The sequence below is a fragment of the Cebus imitator genome, unplaced genomic scaffold (assembly GCF_001604975.1).
Source record: "Cebus imitator isolate Cc_AM_T3 unplaced genomic scaffold, Cebus_imitator-1.0 Scaffold181, whole genome shotgun sequence".
NCBI lineage: Eukaryota > Metazoa > Chordata > Mammalia > Primates > Cebidae > Cebus > Cebus imitator.
Window position 1 is genome coordinate 2,094,149 of NW_016107496.1, and position 7,148 is coordinate 2,101,296.

Here is a 7,148-nt window from a genome sequence, read left to right on the forward strand (position 1 = left end):
AAAAAAAAAAAAAAAGTATTAAAAAAAAAACCCAAAAAACAAAAATAAACACTAAGATTTTTAGCTTCAGAGGCTAGAAGAATAGTTGCATGACAAAAAATGGTATACATAGAAAGGGGAATTGTTTGTTGAGAAGAAAGATACCTTCAGTTTCAGATACAAATGGTAGATTTTTTTCATCAAGAGAGTAGCTTATAAATGAAGTAACCAAATCCCTTTTTTTACAGTGAAGAAATTGAGAAGCATAAAGGTTCAATCATTTTACCAAAATCACCAGCTGGTTAGTATTAGAGCTAGAGTTCTAACTCCCAGGTTCAATGTTCTTTTATCAAACCAGGTAGCTTGAGATGGGCCCCTCAACTGTCCTATGGTGAGCTGTAGCTTGGAGATAAAGATCTCTGGAACAAAGGTCCTTGAAAAGTTGAAGAGTGACTCACTGGGAAGTCTAGCCCAGGTATCTGCTTCCTCAAGCTATTGCTTAGGGTGAGGCCAGTAACTGCTTCAGGAAACTTATTCTAATAAATTCAGTTATAGACTCTCCTGACCAAGGGAAGTGTCTCTCAGAAACCAGGCTTGGAACAAAAAGAGCTGAGCGCAGTGGCTCACGCCTGTAATCCCAGCACTTTGGGAGGCTGAGGTGGGTGGATCACTTAAATTCATGAGTTCGAGACCAGCCTGGCCAACATGGTTAACACCCCATCTCTACCAAAATACAAAAATTAGCCAGGCATCGTGGTGCATGCCTGTAATCCCAGCTACTCAGGAGGCTAAGGCAAAAGAATTGCTTGAACCTGGGAGGCAGAGGTTGCAGTGAGCCAAGAATGCACCACTGACTCCAGCCTAGGCAACAGCACGAGACTCTGTCTCAAACCAAATCAAACAAAAAACCCAAAAAACAAAACAAAACAAATGAGCTGCCCTGCAACCAGCCCTCCCCGAGCCACTAATAAAATCCTGTTCTTATATATCTAATCTCAGTGGCCTCCTCTCTTTTTTCACTCCTGAGATGGTTACTTGTTCAAGCAGTATGGCTTCCTGAACATAGCCTCAAAAAATTAGAACAAAGAAAAAACTGCAAACTTGCTTAAGAATAAAAAATGGGCCAGGTGTGCTGGCTCACACCTGTAATCCCAGCACTTTGGGAGGCTGAGGCATGCAGACCGTTTGAGCTCTGGAGTTTGAGATCAGCCGGGGCAACATGGTGAAACCCTATCCCTATCAAAAAAAAAATACAGAAAATTATCCTGGCATGGTGGTGTGTCTGTAGTTCCATCTACTCAGGGGGCTGAGATGGGAGGATTGCTTGAGCCTTGGAGGTTAAGGTTACAGTGAGCCATGATCACAACACTGGACTCAGTCTGGACTATAGAGCCAGACCCTGTCAAAAAGAGAGGGGAGAGGAGGGGAGGAAAAAAACATTTTGAAGTAATAGGTTGTTGGCTGTGCATAGTGGCTCACATCTGTAATCCCAGCACTTTGGGAGCTGAGGCGGGTAGATCACCTGAGATCAGGAGTTTGAGAGCAGCCTGACCAATATGGTGAAACCTCGTCTCTACTAAATACAAAAAATTAGCTGGGTGTGCTGGTGCATATCTATAATCTCAGCTACTTGGGAGGCTGAGGCAGGGGAATGAATCGCTTGAACCTGAGAGACTGAGGTTGCAGTAAGCCAAGATCGCACCACTGCATTCCAGCCTAGGTGACAGAGTGAGACTGTCTCAAAAAGAAAAAAAACAAACAAACAAGAAATAGATTGTAGAGTTTTAAAGTTTTTCTACCAACAACTCTTCCCAATTTGAATGCCATCAGGTAAAGGGGGCAATCAAAAGAAAAAAAAACCTAAAAAACTTCAAGTAGCAAAGAGGAATTTTAAATAAAAGCAGCATGAAATATGTTGCTACATAACGTTTTTCCTGAAAATTACATTTATTTCTAAGTTTATATTCCTGTACAAAATAGTGACTAAATTCACATTCTTGAAAAATTTTTGGAATATTTCTTTAACTTTTTTTTAAAACATGGAATGCTTCACAAATTTGTGTGTTAACCTCGTGCAGGGACCATGCTAATCTTCTCTGCATCATTTCAACTTTAGTATATGTATGACTGAAGTGAGCACTCAACCTTTTATTCTGAAACAATTTCATACATAAGAGTTGCAAAAACAGTACAAGAGTTCCCATATACATTTCACCTAGCTTTACCTTATATTACCATGGTACAATTATCAAAGCTAAGAAATGAGCACTCGTACAATACTATTAACTATAGACTTTATTGAATTTCCACCAGTTTTTCCATTAATGTCTTATTTCCGTTTCAGGATCATACATTGCATTTAGTTGTCATGTCTTTTCCGAAGTCTCCTCCAATCTATGACAGTTGCTCTGCTTTTCCTTGTCATACATGACCTTGATATTGTTGAAAGTACTGGTCAGGTATTATGTAGAATGTTCCTCAATTTGGGCTTCTTGGTTTATCCAATAAAATAGAATCAAGGCTCCTTGGAGAAGTGGTTGATTCCAGAGCTGGGGTAGGACTAATACAAGATCAGCCTGGAATATCTTTCAATATTCAAAAAAAAAAAAAAAAAGTTTTTAAATAACATCATGTTTTCTTGGATTAGATTGGGGCTATACAATTTTTTTTCAATAATAGCACATTTTTATTTCTCTCAGAAATTTAAAATGGGAACACTCTATAATTCAGCCAGTCTTTACTTCCAGGTAACTTCTTCATTGAGTCACGATTCCCTTTTAAATAACATACTCTTGTTCTGGAAGGCAGTTAGCTTTTCATCACTCTTTCTGTCTAAATAACATCCAACAACAAATCCCATAGGGACAAGAACATGAACCCAATGGTCCCGCACAAGCTGAAGTAAGTTCACTGTGATTGCTGCAGGCCCAGTGCCAACAGTGACCCTGCGACCAAGGGCAATGGAGAACTCAGCCACCCGCTCAAGGCTATAAATTTTTAAAAGGAATAATTCAGAGCTGATGTGGCCTTCACAGTGCATTATATCAGAGGGTATAGGATGTTGACATGACATCTTATAACTCATGACTTTACCCTTGATCATATGGTTAACGTGGTGTCTGCCAGGTTTCTCCTCTGTAAAGTTTTTATTTGTTTTCCCTTTGTAATTCGTAATTATGAAGGAGAACCTTTTCTTTTTTTTTAGATGTAGTTTCTCTCTTGTTGCCCAGGCTAGAGTGTGATGGCTCAATCTCAGCTCACTGCAACCTCTGCCTCCCAGGTTCAAGGGATTCTCCTGCCTCAGCCTCCAGAGTAGCTTGGATTATAGACATGCATCACCATGCCCAGCTAAATTTTTTTTGTATTTAATAGAGATGGGGTTTCCTCATATTGGTCAGGCTGGTCTCAAACTCCTGATCTCAGGTGATCTGCCCACCTCAGCCTCCCAAAGTGCCGTGATTACAGCTGTGGGCCAGCACGCCCGGCTATGAGGGAGGACTTTGACTCTGTTTCTCCTTAAACTAGTTCTCATTAGTTTTAGCATTCATGGGTGGGTCTTGCTTATGGCAATTATTACTGGCATTCTAATGGTGATTTTCTGTTAGTCTCATCGTTTCTACATTTGTTAATTGAAATTCTTCTATAAGGAAGATTTGTTCTTTCTCCCTCATTTAGTCAACCATTTAATTGTCATTATGTTTTACAATAGAGATGAAGTCTCCCTATGTTGTCCAGGCTAGTCTCAAACTCCTGAGCTCAGATGATCTTCTTGCTCCAGCCCCCTAAAGTGCTAGGATTACAGGCATGAGCCACCATGTTCAGCCCAACCATTTATTTATATTAGTATGGTTTCATAGATATTTATTGTATTCCCTGTGTTATAATCCAATACTATCTTTATTTTGTTGCTCGAATTGTTCCAGCTCTGGCCATTTGGAGCTTTTCAGCTTGGCTCCAGTGTTCTCTCAACTTGCCCTCTGTTTTTTGTTGCTGTTGTTGTTGTTGTTTTTAGCACTTCCTTACTTTCCAGTACTACAAGATGTTCCAGGCTCATCTTGTATTTGCCATGCTTCAGCCCTAGGATCAACTATTTCCCCAAGGCGCCCTATTTTCTTTTATGGGAGAACTTAACATCTGGGCAGTACTAGTTATGCTCATTGCCACTAAGATGTCAACTGCTTCTAGGCTCTCTTGGTTTTAGTAGACAAAACCAAGAATTATATGTTTGTATACTGACTCATGTATACACACCCTTTGTTTTTGTTCTTGTTTTGAGACAGGGTCTTACTCTGTCACCCAGGCTGGAGCACAGTGGTGCAATCACAGCTCACTGCAACCTGTCTCCCAAACCCAAGTGATCCTCTCACCTCAGCCTGCAAGTAGCTGGGACTAGACACACACCACCATGCCTGGCTAATATTTTAGTTTTTTTTGTAGAGACAGTCTTCCCTTATTGTCCAGGCTGGTCTTGAACTCCTGGGCCCAAGCGATCTTCACGCCTCAGCCTCTCAAAGTGCTGGGATTATAGGTGTGTGCTACCGCAACTGGTCTATACACACACATTTCTTTAATTAGCTCTATATCTACCAATACATATTTTATAAACTATAAATTCATTTGATACGTCTGACTCCAATCCAGCATCACAAGGTTTATTCTAGTATTCCCTCTTGGCTTATTTGTAACTTCTTTCTCTGATAGTAAAAAGCCTAACCACATAGATACTTTGATTTCTGAAAAGAGATTTAGAATCTCTAATGATGTCATAATCAGCTTCTCCTCCCATGATACACCTTATATTTTTTCACGCCATTTGAAATGTTATCCCCTACTCAATCTATTCACCTCTAAAGACTCAAGTGAAAGAATACACATAGCCCTTTTCCAAACTGCCCTAGCCCTATTCCTATTCAGCATAAGTCACTTCCCCTGACTTATCATAATTTTATAATTCCTACTCAATAGCAAGATACCTGAAGTCAGAGGACAGATCTACTTTGTCTTTTATCCTTCCAACATCTGTTATTTCATATATTGTTTTCTAAATGGAAAGAACTCTATAAATATGTCTTTCATAAGATTTCACATAGCTTTAAATTTTATCTGAAACACAATTAGTACAGAAACTGAATGCCTATCCTGCAGTCCCAAGAGTAGTTATTGAGAAAGCATATATTTTTCAGAACTGTGAATTACCCAGTAATTTTAGCTTATTCAAACTCTCATATAAACTCACAATATAAAAAAATGGAACCACTAAGTAGCATCAAATGTTATACATAAAATGCTCACTACTCTATTATTCAGAAACATGATGATAGACAAGTCTGCAGGCATGTGAGAATAATCATTGCTACTGTTCTTGGAAGAGCTTCAGCCAGGTATGTGTAGAAACATGAATCTAGACAATAGGACAATTGTAACATTGACCAAATTCCTAGGGGTCAACAAGAATGTAAATGTTTGCAACAGGACAGACTCGATTCAATAATATTTAATCTCTTCATCTCCTTGTAAGGATATTTTGTGCCTTCAAAAACACTAAGACGTAGAGCAAGACCAACAAAAATGAGGTTGCATAATTGAGAAGCAATTTCATTTTTCTGTTTCCTCACAGAATCCTCTTTTGCTACCTTCACTCACTCTTACTCCAAGGAATCAATAAAGGGCCAGTTTCTCTCCCCTCTCTAAGTGAGCTCACTTACTCTCAACTCATCAAAAGTCACTTATTCCAGATGATTCCTAAAGGTGGATCCCTAACTTTCCTGACTTCCAGTCCTAGAGTATCTTTTCCGATTTTTTTTTTTTTTTTTTTTGAGATGGAGTTTCACTCTTGTTGCCTAGGCTGGAGTGCAATGGTGCAATCTTGGCTCACTGCAACTTAGACGCGGGTTCCAGAGATTCTCCTGCCTCAGCCTCCCAAGTAGCTGGGATTACAGGCACGCACCACCACGCCTGGCTAAACTACAATGTGATCAGGTAGAGGCAGGTCTAATACTTTCAGAACTTAAAAGGAACATTTTAGCCCAAGCTTGAGGGGTCAGGGAAGGCATCTGGGACAAAGTGTCACCTAACCTGGCACCCATAGCATAAGGCCAGGGAGTCTCAAGCATTTTCAGACAGAGGGTAGCAGTGTGCTCAGGAAGAGTCATGTGCTCAGAGGATGGCTTGCATCAAGAAATAACTTGGGCCTACCTAAAGATGTGAGAAAAAGCTTGCGCAAAGTCCATATGTGCAAAACTTTGTGCAATTTTATTCAAGGTGTATTTATAGAGTTCCTTCTATTTAGAAAGCAATATACTAGATGTCAGAAGAGCAAAAGACAAAGACAAAGCAGGGAAAGAGGTAAATTAGCATTTACTGATAGTAAATAAATGACTTCTTAAGCTCTTATTGGGTGCTAGGTAGAGTTGTACATACTTGACACTTAAGAACATGTTTAATTCTCACCACAATGAAGTAAGTTATTTTATCCTCAACCTATAGATGAGGAAACTCAGAGTTTAATAAGTTGCCCAAGATCACTCAGCTACTTAGTGGTGGGAGATATCAACAGCTAGATTCTAATCCATGCCTCATGCCCTTAGCCTCTTGGTATTTTCTTTCCATGACGTGTCTCCGTGTTAGGCATTTTATCTAGAATTTTTGACTAGCTAAGGTAAGTGAGGGTATATGCCTCAGAGAAGTAAAGAAATCTGCACATGTCACAACAATTAGGGCCAAGTGAGAACCTGTAAGTTATCTTTTTAACTTCAAACCTTGTGTACATTTTGTTATATTATACTATGTTCCATGTTATATTATTTTATTGGATATAAGCAAAAATTCATATACCAATTCTTTGTAGAAAAATGATTTGTAATTAAAAGAACTTAATTTGAGGAGTAGAGGTTGAGAAAGGATAATACATATGATTTGGGTTGTGCTGTGTTGCATATTGGACATTTGAAACTATCCAGCATGCAGTAGAAATTCTAGGACTGGATCAGGCATGGTGGCTCACGCCTGTAATCCCAACACTTTGGGAGGGTGAGGCGGGTGGATTGCCTGAGATGAGGAGTCTAGACCAGCTTGGCCAACTTGGTGAAACCCCATCTCTACTAAAAATACAAAAAAACTGGCTGGGCGCGGTGGCTCAAGCCTGTAATCCCAGCACTTTGGGAGGCCGA

The 7,148-nt window shown here is 39.7% G+C and overlaps 1 protein-coding gene, 1 non-coding gene and 1 pseudogene across 4 annotated transcripts in view; all 3 read right to left on the reverse strand.

The window, feature by feature from the left end:
- The window catches only part of LIMA1 (LIM domain and actin binding 1), a 106,862-nt gene that overhangs the window by 77,262 nt on the left and 22,452 nt on the right, over positions 1-7,148 (reverse strand). The gene's annotated exons all lie outside the window — the stretch shown is intronic.
- On the reverse strand, positions 2,013-2,121 carry LOC119473751. The gene has a single exon (XR_005202976.1). It is a non-coding gene; the product is annotated as a U6 spliceosomal RNA (small nuclear RNA).
- Positions 2,260-6,209, reverse strand: LOC119473739 (annotated as a pseudogene).